The sequence below is a fragment of the Phyllobates terribilis genome, unplaced genomic scaffold, assembly GCF_046119375.1.
Source record: "Phyllobates terribilis strain yellow unplaced genomic scaffold, ASM4611937v1 Scaffold_3__8_contigs__length_932513732, whole genome shotgun sequence".
In the NCBI taxonomy this organism is placed as follows: domain Eukaryota; kingdom Metazoa; phylum Chordata; class Amphibia; order Anura; family Dendrobatidae; genus Phyllobates; species Phyllobates terribilis.
The window spans coordinates 202,759,421-202,773,644 of NW_027362763.1; the positions used below are offsets into that span (position 1 = coordinate 202,759,421).

The window sequence follows — 14,224 nt, forward strand, 5'->3', positions numbered from 1 at the left end:
CCCAGGGGGCGCGTCACAAACACGGCTACAGCGCCAACAAGGAGGAGGTGGAGTAATGTTTTGGGCTGGAATCATGGGGAGAGAGATTGTCGGCCCCTTTAGGATCCCTGAAGGCGCTAAAGATGAACTCCATAATGTATGTGGATTTTCTCAAACAGCACTTCCTGCCATGGTTCAAGAAGAAGAACCGTGTATTTCACAGCAAGATCATTTTTCTGCATGATAATGCACCATCTCATGCTGCACATAAAACATCTGCATCTCTGGCTGATATGGGCATAAAAGGGGACAAACTTATGGTGTGACCCCCATGCTCCCCTGACCTCTACCCCATTCAGAACCTTTGGAGCATCATTAAAAGGAGTGTCTATGATGGCGGGAGGCAGTTCACATCTAAGCAACAGCTCTGGGAGGGTATTCTGTCCTCATGCAAAACAATTGAAGCAGAAACCATCCAAAACCTGACAAATTCAATGGACGAGAGAGTTCAGAAGCTCCTTTCGAACAAGGGGTCCTATGTGAAAATGTAACATCACCTAGAATAAAGTTTTGAGTTGAAAACTGTTTGATTTCAGTTTCTAACAACCTGCTAATGCTTATAATTTCAAAAATGACCATTTTTTTGGTCTTTATTAAAATGAAAAGGTTGATCGAAAAGTTTGGGGGATCTAAGAGTGTGGCAATCCAGTAGTCATGATTACTTCGAATTCTGACAATATGAGGGTCATGCTGCAGGTAGTGCAGCAAGAAGGCACTTATGTGTCTTGCGCATCTCGGAGCCCCAAAATTATTTTCCGGGCTAGATGCAGCTAAAAATTATTTTTAATTTTAAATCTGGTGAAGCTTATTATAGATGGCCTAATAGGATCAGTGCTGCACACTGCTACAAAGCCCAAATTATTTTCCAGTCAAGATACAGATAAACATGATTAGTAATTTGAAAGCTTAAAACGGTTGGTAGGGTGATTTTAACCAATCATCAAGCTTTTACTCTCCCCAGGATGACACAGGGGTAGAAAAGTCGTTTCGGATCCATGATTTGTTCATCTTTATGAACGTGAGTCTGTCTACATTATCAGTGGAGAGCCGCGTGCGCTTATCTGTCAGCACACCACCAGCAGCGCTGAACACACGTTCAGACAGAACGCTGGCTGCGGGGCATGACAAGATCTCCAAGGCGTAAGTGGCTAGCTCCGGCCATTTATCCAGATTGGAAGCCCAAAAAGAGCAAGGGTCCAGTGACACAGTCGTGGCTTCAATGTTTACTTGGAGATACTCCTGTACCATCGTCTCTAGGCGTTGACTATGTGTCAGACTTCTTGTCTACTGTGGCCTTGCAAAGGATGGGCTAAAAAAGTGGTGAAATGATTCCGCAAAATTGATGTTACCAGCAGATACTGTGGTTCTGTTACGGTTTGAGTGCTGAACACTTGACGGTCCCACGGTTGGCAAGTTGGAACTGTGAGATTCACTACGTGCACCACTGGTATTTTGTGGAAGCACATGTAAGATTCTGCAACAGTCTCTGCTGATACTCCTGCATGCGTGCATCCCTTTCTATGGCAGGAATAATTTCTGCAAATTTACTTTTGTACCGGGGATCTAACAGTGTGGCAACCCAGTAGTCAGGATTATTTCTAATTCTCACAATTCGAGGGTCATGTTGCAGGTAGTGCAGCAAGAAGGCACTCATGTGTGTTGCGCATCCAGGAGCACCAAGTCCCTGTTGTGTTGGTGGCGAGGTAACAATCATGCTTCCTTCCTCTGTCCTCTCCCCCCAACCTCGCACAACAGAAATGTGATCAAGGTCTCCCTCATCTGATGAGTCTTCCATCAGTTCGTCCTCCACTTCTTCCTGGGCTCCTGCACCTTCCTCACTAGTTTGGCTGCTACCATGCGCCCTGGTAAAATCATCTCCCCCACCCTCACATGCCTGCCGCCTTGGTGCTGCCGACCGTCTGGACCTTGCAGATGTTAGCCCTTCCGCATACAACTCCTCCTCCTCTACTTCCTCCACCTCCTCTTGTGCCACCACCTGACTCCGAATTCTGTTTAACATGTGCTCCAGCATGTAAATCACCGGAATAGTCATGCTGATAATGGCATCGTCAGCACTAAACATCTTCGTCGCCATTTCAAAACTGTGCAGAAGGGTGCATAGGTCCCTGATCTGAGACCACTCCTCCAGCGTGATTTGCCCCACCTCTGAATCTCGTTGGCCCAGGCTATACGTCAGAACGTATTGCACCAGGGCTTGTCGGTGCTGCCACAGTCGCTGCAACATGTGCAGAGTTGAATTCCACCGGGTAGGCACATCGCATTTTAGCCGGTGAAGTGGCAGGCCCAACGACTTCTGTAGAGATGTAAGTCGCTGAGCTGCGGGATGCGAACGGCGGAAGTGAGCACACAGCGACCGTGCCCTCTGCAGAAGGCCATCTAGTCTGGGATAGTGGGCTAAAAATTGCTGGACAACCAGGTTCAACACGTGAGCCATACAAGGCACGTGTGTGACATTGCCCCGGCGAAGGGCCGCACTCAGGTTTGCAGCATTGTCGCACACGGCCTTCCCTGGTTTCAGGTCCAGTGGAGACAACCATTCATGAAATTGGTTCTCCAGAGCTGACCACAACTCCTCAGCTGTGTGACTCACATTTCCCAGACATTTCAATGTAAAAACCGCCTGATGACGTTGAGCCCTACTGCCAGCATAGTAAGGAGGTGTGCAGGATCCCTTCTGCGCAGTTAGAAAGCTTGTGGCATGACCAGACAGGCTTTGGGTGCAGGTGGAAGACCGAGAGGAGGTTGAGGAGGCAGAAGCAGTGGAGGAACTTTGACATAAAGAGGATTGACGCACAACTCGTGGGGACGGCAAGACTTGGACAGCAGCCCCTTGTCCTGCTGTCACCATAGTTACCCAGTGCCCAGTCAGCGACATGTAACGCCCCTGTCCATGCCTACTCGTCCAAGTGTCTGTGGTGAAATGCACCCTGTCACACACAGAGTTTCTCAAAGAAGCGGTGATGTTGTGTGCGACATGCTGGTGGAGCGCAGGCACACCTTTCTTTGAGAAGTAGTGCCGACTGGGCATCTGGTACTGGGGCACTGCGACGGACATAAGGTCTCGAAAATCCTCTGTGTCCACCAGGCGGAAAGGCAGCATTTCTGTAGCCAAGAGCTTGCAGATGGTGAAATTCAACCTCTTAGCTTTCTCATGGCTAGGAGGAAATGGTCTTTTACTTGTCCACATCTGAGGGACCGAGGGCTGGCTATTGTGCTTAGACGGGGTTGATAAGGGTGTCCCCGGCAAACTGCCGGTCTGTGAGGAAGATGCAGGCGGACATGTTAGGTTGCCTTGATCCAAAGGTGGTGCTATCGATGTCGGACAGCGCTCAAGACCAGCTGGTGTTACCACCTCCAAAGAAAATGATGACCTGCCAATCACGCTGGCTGTTGCGGGTAAAGAGGTGGCAGGTCTGCGCCCCAAAACAGGTGTGACTGCTGTCCCCCCAGTCACAGAGGATGAAGAGGCCGCGGATGCACAAGATATGGCAGACGGTGGTTGGCCCGGCCGGCTAGGCCGCATTGTAGCACACTGAGCTTCCCACTGCAACTTATGCTTCATGTCCATGTGCCGGTTCATGCATGAAGTACTCAAACTTTGTATTTTTTGGCCTCTACTTAGCTTTTGCTGACAAATGTTACAGATAACACGAGTTGGGTCATCTTTATCGATCTGAAAAAATGCCCAGGCTATGCAAGGCTTAGCACCCATGCGACCTGAAGAGCCACCACGACTTGTGGTGAGAGGCAGAGTTGTGTTTGAGGATGCAGTTGTTGACGTGCTTCCAGTACTACGTCTCTGTCCAGGAAGGCGCAACCTGACCTCGTCGTCACTAGCATCTTCCTCCACCTCCTCTGCTGACCTCATCTCTTGGCTGACTGTGGGTTGACAGTAAGTGGGATCTCCGACCTCATCATCATCACCCTGTGCGTTATCACACCCGTCGTCCTCAGAGCCAACCTGTTCCTGCCCTGACAAAAAACTAAAGTTGTCGCTCCAATCAGGTATTTGAGTCTTATCATCGTCTTCCTCATTGTCTCCACCAACAGGAGTTACAGTTTGGGAATAAGGGTCTACATTATGGTCAGAACCTTCTGCGTCTGGTCCTGGATCCGACTCATAAAGATTCTGGGCATCAGTGCAGATCATTTCCTCGTCTGGATTCACAGAAGCGCTGGAGTCGACCTCTGATTCCCAGGCTATAGTATGAGTAAACAGCTCTGCAGACTCAACCATCTGTTCTACCTCATACTCAGACGGGCAGCTGGAGATTTGGGAGCTGTGAGGAAGCAAGTGCGATTTGGGTGACACCTTTGAGGACTGGAGTATTTGTGATGTTGAAGTTGATGTGGAGGAGAGCCCACTTAAAGGAGCACTTGATATCCGTTGAAGCACCTGCTGTTTTTGTGCCTCATCTGGAATTTGTAGCGATTGGCGTGGCCGTAAGAAAGGGAACGTATCACATTGTCCGCTAAAAGAAGTAGACATTTTAGTTTGACTGGAAGATGGTCTTTCTTCTGCACCTACCCCACGGACACAACCTTTTTTCCCCTTCCCAACACGCCTATTCCCCTTTCCACCAGCAGCAGGCCTTTTTCCACTCATTTTGGTGGTTAACTAATTCACAACTCTGGAGTTGTTTGCACAAAAAAACAATGGATGGTAACCGAGCAGAGCTGAGTGGCCAAACTGTGGTATTAGGCCAAAACTATTGGCTGGGTTAGATGCAGAAAAAAATTATTTTTAATTTGCAACCTGATGGAGGTCAGTATAGATGGACTAATAGACCAAGTCCCACACACCGCTAGAAGCCCAAATATTTTTTCAGAGCTAGATGCAGAAATTTTTTTTATTCAATTTGCAACCTGATGGAGGTCAGTATAGATGGACTAATAGACCAAGTCCCACACACTGCTAGAAGCCCAAATATTTTTTCAGAGCTAGATGCAGAAAAAAATTATTTTTAATTTGCAACCTGATGGAGGTCAGTATAGATGGACTAATAGACCAAGTCCCACACACCGCTAGAAGCCCAAATATTTTTTCAGAGCTAGATGCAGAAAAAAATTATATTCAATTTGCAACCTGCTGGAGGTCAGTATAGAAGGACTAATAGAACAAGTCCCACACACTGCTAGAAGCCCAAATATTTTTTCAGAGCTAAATAAAGAAAAAAATTATTTTTAATTTGCAACCTGATGGAGGTCAGTATAGATGGACTAATAGACCAAGTCCCACACACTGCTAGAAGCCCAAATATTTTTTCAGAGCTAGATGCAGAAAAAAATTATTTTTAATTTGCAACCTGATGGAGGTCAGTATAGATGGACTAATAGAACAAGTCCCACACGCTGCTAGAAGCCCAAATATTTTTTCAGAGATAAATGAAGAAAAAAATTATTTTTAATTTGCAACCTGATGGAGGTCAGTATAGATGGACTAATAGACCAAGTCCCACACACTGCTAGAAGCCCAAATATTTTTTCAGAGCTAGATGCAGAAAAAAAATATTTTTAATTTGCAACCTGATGGAGGTCAGTATAGATGGACTAATAGAACAAGTCCCACACGCTGCTAGAAGCCCAAATATTTTTTCAGAGATAAATGAAGAAAAAAATTATTTTTAATTTGCAACCTGATGGAGGTCAGTATAGATGGACTAATAGACCAAGTCCCACACACTGCTAGAAGCCCAAATATTTTTTCAGAGCTAGATGCAGAAAAAAATTATTCTTAATTTGCAACCTGATGGAGGTCAGTATAGATGGACTAATAGACCAAGTCCCACACACCGCTAGAAGCCCAAATATTTTTTCAGAGCTAGATGCAGAAAAAAATTATATTCAATTTGCAACCTGCTGGAGGTCAGTATAGAAGGACTAATAGAACAAGTCCCACACACTGCTAGAAGCCCAAATATTTTTTCAGAGCTAAATGAAGAAAAAAATTATTTTTAATTTGCAACCTGATGGAGGTCAGTATAGATGGACTAATAGACCAAGTCCCACACACTGCTAGAAGCCCAAATATTTTTTCAGAGCTAGATGCAGAAAAAAATTATTTTTAATTTGCAACCTGATGGAGGTCAGTATAGATGGACTAATAGACCAAGTCCCACACACCGCTAGAAGCCCAAATATTTTTTCAGAGCTAGATGCAGAAATTTTTTTTATTCAATTTGCAACCTGATGGAGGTCAGTATAGATGGACTAATAGACCAAGTCCCACACACTGCTAGAAGCCCAAATATTTTTTCAGAGCTAGATGCAGAAAAAAAATATTTTTAATTTGCAACCTGATGGAGGTCAGTATAGATGGACTAATAGACCAAGTCCCACACACTGCTAGAAGCCCAAATATTTTTTCAGAGCTAGATGCAGAAAAAAATTATTTTTAATTTGCAACCTGATGGAGGTCAGTATAGATGGACTAATAGAACAAGTCCCACACGCTGCTAGAAGCCCAAATATTTTTTCAGAGATAAATGAAGAAAAAAATTATTTTTAATTTGCAACCTGATGGAGGTCAGTATAGATGGACTAATAGACCAAGTCCCACACACTGCTAGAAGCCCAAATATTTTTTCAGAGCTAGATGCAGAAAAAAATTATTTTTAATTTGCAACCTGATGGAGGTCAGTATAGATGGACTAATAGAATGATGCTATGCCCAAAAGATTTTACTTCACTAGGTGCAGTAAAAAAATTGGTATTCTATACACAGGTGGTATATCTTGCAACACAGATAGGCTACTCCACTGACTAACACACTCTGCAATAGGCCAAAAAGGATTAGCTTTGCTAGATTCAGCCAAATGCTGTGAAAAAAATTTGCACAGCACTGGCACAGACCTGCCTGGCAAAAACTGATAGGAACTGATGTAACCTAGTCCTGAAAAGGACTCCAATTACAATTAGTCTTTACTCCCACAATCTATCTATTTAAGAGCACAGACCTGCTTGATAAAAGTCGTAGGAAATGCTGTAACCTAGTCCTTAAAAGGACTGCAATCACAACTATTCCCTACTCCCAAGCTATCTGTATATTTGTGCGAAAATTGGCTTGAAATTAACAAGGTATAGCGCACACAGCAACAGCGGTGCCGTCTAACACGCAGCTGCAGCAGTGAGAAAATGGTGGCGACGGGGAAAATGGCTTGGTCTTATAGGGCAAGGACATGTGACATACACTGCCAATCACACATGCCCTTGCTTGTGTGAAAAAAAGCACTTCGCTCCGTGTGTGCGCTGCTGATAGGCTGACAGATTGCACCTCCCCACTGCAAATGCGGGAAAGAGAAAAAAAAATGGAGATCTTCATTGTTCCTGCAGAGATCCATCCCCTGCCCCTCCCCCCACCCCGCTGTACACTCAAACTGCGTATTAACATTAATTTTCATCATTACTGAGAAAAAATCCAGTTATGATTTTGGTGCACGAACAGTTATCGAACATAACCTCGAACAGCCGAATTTTTCTCAAATTGTTCGTGTTCGCCGACCGGCTCGAACACCGCCCAAAACAGCTCGAATTTGAGATTGGCGAACAGTTCGAGTAGAACAACGCTCATCTCTAGTCCCAACCCCATTCATAAGGCAAGAAATCCCACTTATTAAACCTGACAGGGCACACCTGTGAAGTGAAAACCATTTCCGGTGACTACCTCTTGAAGCTCATCAAGAGAATGCCAAGAGTGTGCAAAGCAGTCATCAAAGCAAAAGGTGGCTACTTTGAAGAACTTAGAATATAAGACATATTTTCAGTTGTTTCACATTTTTTTGTTAAGTATATAATTCCACATGTGTTAATTCATAGTTTTGATGCCTTCAGTGTGAATGTACAATTTTCATAGTCATGAAAATACAGAAAAATCTTTAAATGAGAAGGTGTGTCCAAACTTTTGGCCTGTACTGTATATATATATATATATATATATATATATATATATATATATATATAATATTTCCTATAGCTGTTGTCACCTATAGGAAGGCTTTTTGGAGATGTATCAGTGTAAATTACAGCTTAGAAATTACACGGTCCAAAGGTTCATCACATTGTCATTACATTTATCTTGCAATCATGTTGTTGTAGTTGGGTGGATATTAGATTACTCATTAACCATACCTCCCAATTTATGAAGAACAGAAATGGGGATGAATTATGTGCACAGCAAACTTTGGCCATGCCCAAATCCATGCCCATTTACCATTTCTTTCTTCCCTGGCAGGAAGAGATGTCAGAGGGAAATTCAGTAGATCCCCGAGACTGCAGGACATAGACCCAAATCCTAAACTGTATCTGTATCTGGGATAGTTGGGACTGGCGATGAGCAAATAGATTCTGGTCCAGATCAGTCCTACTTGGCGGCTGGACAGGAAGCAGTGAATCTCTTGCCTTCCGGCGTCCCCTGTGCGGCTTTCGATTAGTCAGCCGTGTCACAGGCTGATCGCCTCCATGCCACGCCGCATTGATGCAGTAATTGATGCAAAAGGAGCCCCGACCAAGTATTGAGTGCATTTACTGAACATACATTTCGGATTTTAAAAACATTTTTCAAGCTGTTGTTATATAGTATTCTAATTTACTGAGATAATGACTTTTGTGTTTTCATTGGCTGTAAGCCATAATCATCAACATTAACAGAAATAAACACTTGAAATAGATCACTCTGTTTGTAATGACTCTATATAATATAGGAGTTTCACTCTTTGTATTGAAGAACTGAAATAAATAAACTTTTTGATGATATTCTAATTTAATGAGACACACTTGTATGTAGCTTCACTATGACATCGACTTTTTTGTCTGTGAGGCCGTGTTCAAACGTTGCAAAATTATTATTTTTTCTGCAGCTATCCACACAAAACTACACATTAACAATCTTCTCTGATTATTGCTGAACTTTTTTTTCTCTTTTTATTTTAGGCCTCCCCCCCCCCCTTATTTGATGACTTTCTGCTGTGTAAATGTGAAGCTGCATTTTTAAAGGGAATCTGTCACCCCCTGGGACGCATATAACCTATTAATATGGGCATAGAGGTGATAGAAATGTATCACCAGTATTCCTGGCATACTATGCCCCAGACCCTGGAAGAAATCATTAGCACATAGAAATAAAATAGGATTTCTTAACAACAAGACCACTAATATGAGGCATACAGGTAGGACATTTCTATCACCTGTATGCCCATATTAATAGGCTATATACATCCCAGGGGGTGGCAGATTCCATTTAATGTGTTTTTTATAGTACAGAAAAGCTTTGATTTTGCACTTAGAAAAGTAACTGCAGTTTTTTAGGCTCCACATAGAAGACAAGAGAGAAAAAAAGCACCAAAACCGCACTGTTCAGCCGTGTAAAAACCTGGAAGTCTGAACTGAAATGTAAATTGATGTGCATGCAAAATGTAAATGCATGTTCACACAAGTGCGATCTATCCATTTACTTCCAGTTATTTGGGTATTTTGCTTGTTTTTGGTTTTTCACTGTTCAGCCGTGTGTTTAGCCACACAGGGGGCGCAGTTTTCATGAAATCACATCCACTTTGCTTGGACATTTAAACACTGCAAAATTTCTGTGCAGAAAATACGCAGCATTTACACTACATGGGAACACAGTCTAAATTTCCAAGCAAAGTAGATGTGATTCTATGATATCTACGCCCTCGGTGCATCTAAAGACAGTGCTGAACTCGGAGATTTTGTTGCATTTTTTTTTATGAAAAAAAACACCATTGCATTTTTAAGCACAAAATCAAAGCTTTTTCTGTACTGATGCTTCTATAAAGCATTAAACTCTGCTGCATATCTGCACCAAAATGGCATCAAATGAGGAAAAATGCATAAAAGAAATGCAACAAACATGCAATAATTAGAGGAGATTGTTAGTGTGTTGTGTGGTGAGGACACCTGCAGTAGTAAAATCGCTGCATTTACGCTACTTGTGAACACTGCCTCAGCGTTACATTTATTTTTTTTATAGGTTTAAAGGGAATCTGTCACCCATTTGAGCTTTTTGAATTATTAATATGGGCATACAAGTTGTATACAGGTGAAATTAGCCATACCTGTATACCTCCTGGATGTGGTCTTGTTAAGTAAACATCATCTTTTATAGCTTTGATCTTCCAAGCTATGGGGCGTATGCTGCCTGGAAGATAAGTCTGCCTCTGGTCTTCATTATACAAGATTTCTCCTCCCCTTCTCTTCAGTGTCACTTTGACGTCATGTGCGCGGTCGGAAATCCCGCTCCTGCGCATTCTGCCTGCTGTTGCTCCTCTGCACTGTGGGGAATTCACCTGTACTGTGCGCCGGAGATCACTGAGACCGGAAGTTACAGTGACTCTCCTGTGTACATCAAGATTGAAGACAGCGCCCACAGAAGGAAGGAACAATGCAGAGGAGAGACGACAGGCAGGATTTCCTGCTGCGCATATGATGTTGTAGGGACACTAAAAGGAGAGGAGAAATCATGTATAATGAACACCGGAGGTAGTCTTATCTTCCAGGCAGCCTACGCCTCATAGCCTGAAAAATCAAAGCTATAAAAGATTATTTTTACTGAACAAGGCCTCATCCAGGAGGTATACAGGTATGACTAATCTCAGCTGTATACAACCTGTATGCCCATATTGACTCAAAAGGGTGACAGATTCACTTTTAATAAAGAAGAAATGTCAATCACGCTTTTTTTTTTACGCCATTTACGGTACCGACCCCTGTAATTCTGAACGTTGTGTTGTGCAGGTTGCTACGATTACTGGGTCAGAAAATATGTCTGTTATTTGCTGATTTGAGATTTGTATTTAAAAATACATTAATGACATTAAAGTGGGTTTTTTTCAGATTTTTTTTTATTTTATAGGATGAAAAAAAATCTTTTGTTCTCACTCTAGAATACAAATACATAAATTGTACACAGCAGTGTATTTCTATTAGTACAATCTGCCTGTGGAGTCAGAGCCTGCAATACAGATCAAGTACACAAAATTCTCCCGTGACATCACCAGATCAAAAAAAGAAAAAAATGAAATTTTTGTAATTGCTTATTATTTTAATAGTTTTAAAGAAACAAAAAGATCTTACACTTCCTTCACCTCTAGTATACAGGGATCATAGAAATATATTGTATATAACAATGTCTCTCTATGTACATGCATAATCTGCTTCTGGGTTCACTGCCTGCAATACAGATCAAGATTATTAAATTCTCCTATGTTTTAAATTGTGGGCTGTCTATGATGGATGGAGCTGCTGTCACTGGATACCGTGACAGAGGGACCAGAAAATTGCAGCGTCTGGTCATACGAAATCCTGCACTGATTAGAACTGCTTCACCATCCTATTAAACAGTGCGTTTTTTTCCTTGCTCTGATATTGCAAGGGTTAATCTGTTCAGTTGATCTCCTGGACCTCTCACTTCTGAATTATCTCAGCTGTTCTGTGTTGCCACTCCCCTCTGGTATATATACTGCCACTGGCACTTGGGAATTCCCAGTGATGGTTCTTACTTCCTGGTTAGGTGTTGGAGGAGAAATTCAGTGTTTAGAGTAGGTAGCTGGAGAGTTGTTCAGGAGATTTTTGCTTGGAGTTGGTTTGCATGCTTATCCTCATACTCTCCTATTTGGTCTCTCCTACCTACACCTCCCCCTGTGTTCCACTTTGTTATGTGTGTATATTTGTATGATTGTAGTTTTCTTTCATCCATGTCTGTTTACCCTTGTCTGTCTGGTTAGTGTAATCTAAAAACACGTCAGCCTCCCATCGCCCTGGGTGGGGGAGGGATCAGATAAAGGGTAAGATAGGAGTATAGCAAGGTACGTGACCCTGGCATCTCCACCTTCCGGTGTAATCTGGGGGACAGAGATAGACTAGGGCTCCCCCTAGTTCAAGGGATCAGGTAGGCACCCATCATCCTTAGTCACTTCGCAACAGCTGTTGCCTGCTAATGTGGAGATGAGTTTGGATCCCGGAGAGACCCAATCACAGGAGAGGAAGTGAATAATATAATTTAGTTTGACGGTGCAGCCTTCCCCAACCCCTTTCCCCCTCCCCCTGAGGAGGAGCAACGGAGCGATGACAACATTGGAGAGCGGTGAGTGTTAGAAGTCAGGACAAATCCCTGATGTGGTGGGACTGGGCCATCAAATCGGGACAGTCCTGCTGAATCCAGAACGGTAAGGAAGCTATGCATTAACTATAAGGAAATACATAATTAACCCAGAGGAAAATGCACCTAACTTTTGGATGTATATATTAGATATTGGTCTACTGTAGACCTAATGGAAACGAGGAGAATTAGCTGCGTAGAAAGGCAAAATGAGCAATTGTAAGTACACAGTGCTATACTATATGATTGCAATATATTAGAAGGATACCAGTTTTGATGGGAGGGCTTCTCTAAGAAACTGACAGACTTCAAGGAAGGAAGGCTTATGGCTGTTATTGAAAAGGGGAGCTATATTGCGCACTGATATTTTTTTAAATGTATTTTTGTACACTTTGAGGTGTTTGGTTATTATTCTCTCTTTAACAGATGAAAATAAACAACTGAGAAGGGAAAATGTATGTTTTTCATTTAGTTGCATAATAATTCGAAACGCTAATAGTTGTCCAAGAATTATGCATACATAGATATTCTGCTAAAAGACAAAGACTTACCGTATTTTTCGGACTATAAGACGCACTTTTTTCCTCCAAAATCTTGGCGGAAAGTTGGGGGGGTGCGTCTTATAGTCCGAATACTATATACAAGGCTGTGCGTTGTGGTGGGTGTGGGGGAGCGGCAGCGTGGGATCAGCGTGGCACGGGAGGCAGCAGCCGCCTGCTGCAGCCTACGCTGTGCCCGCTACTAAAGAAAATTAATATTCCCTGCTCCCCACGCCCATGGGCGTGGAGAGCAATGAATATTCATTTCTCTTAACAGCCGGCACACTGGAGCCACAGCGCGGCTCCTGCTGCTGCTCTGCGGTCAGTGTGCCCGCTATTAAGACTGATGAATATTCCCTACAACCCATTCCCATGGGTTGTAGTGAATATCCATGGTCTTTAATAGCAGGCACACAGACCGCAGAGCGGCAGCAGGAGCCGCGCTGCGGTACAGTGTGCCGGCTATTGAACAGACTGAATGGTCACTGCTCCCTCCCGGCGTGGGGAGCAGTGTCTATTCCAGCACAGCGTCTCACACTGTGTGAGGGCGCATGGCAGGGACGCCATGCGCGCCCTGCCATGCGCAGCTCACACAGCAAGAGTGTCGGCAGCAGAGAGGGACAGCGCTGGAGGAGAGAGGAGGTGAGTATGATTGTTTATATTTTTTTTGTAGGCAGCGTGATTGGGGTTTAGAGGGTGCCATGCATACCAGGATGGGGGTTCAGAGGGTGCTATGTATACCAGGATGGGGGCTCAAGGGGTGCCATGCATACCAGAATGGGGGCTCAAGGGGTGCCATGCATACCAGGATGGGGGCTCAAGGGGTGCCATGCATACCAGGATGGGGGCTCAAGGGGTGCCATGCATACCAGGATGGGGGCTCAAGGGGTGCCATGCATACCAGGATGGGGGCTCAAGGGGTGCCATGCATACCAGGATGGGGGCTCAAGGGGTGCCATGCATACCAGGATGGGGGCTCAAGGGGTGCCATGCATACCAGGATGGGGATGAGTGTCAGGTATACCAGGATGGGATGGGAGCCACTAATACCAGGATGGAAGATATTAATAGAATTGGGGGACATTACCCCAATACCAGTGTCAGCAGCAGACCCCCTCCCCCATAGCAGGGCATGATGACCACATTTTTTGCTTACATTTTTTTTTCCCTATTTTCCTCCTTTAAAACCTAGGTGCGTCTTATGGTCCAGTGTGTCTTATAGTCCGAAAAATACGCTACTTTTATGTTCTTAAATATTCAGTTTTATTAACCTTTTGGATTGACCAACAGCACTGTAATTGTTCAATAATTAAAGTTAAAGGGGTATTCCCATCTCCAGGATCCTATCCCAATATGTAGTAGGTGTAATAATAATAATATTAGCAAATATATCCAATCAGAAATGTAGTATAGTTTCTCTGATTCGCAATGTCTCTTTCCTCATGTGCAGACATTGCAGGACAGTTAGTTAGCTAGCTGCTAGTGGTCATAACTATGGATACCTAAGGTCCTG

The 14,224-nt window shown here is 43.7% G+C and overlaps 1 long non-coding RNA gene across 1 annotated transcript in view; it reads left to right on the forward strand.

Annotated features, from left to right (window-relative positions):
- Window positions 1-11,535: 11,535 nt before the first annotated feature.
- The window catches only part of LOC141258028 (uncharacterized), a 95,208-nt gene continuing 92,519 nt past the window's right edge, over window positions 11,536-14,224 (forward strand). The window contains exon 1 of the long non-coding RNA XR_012318167.1: window positions 11,536-11,612. This is a non-coding gene — a long non-coding RNA (uncharacterized lncRNA). The remainder of the gene's footprint in view (window positions 11,613-14,224) is intronic.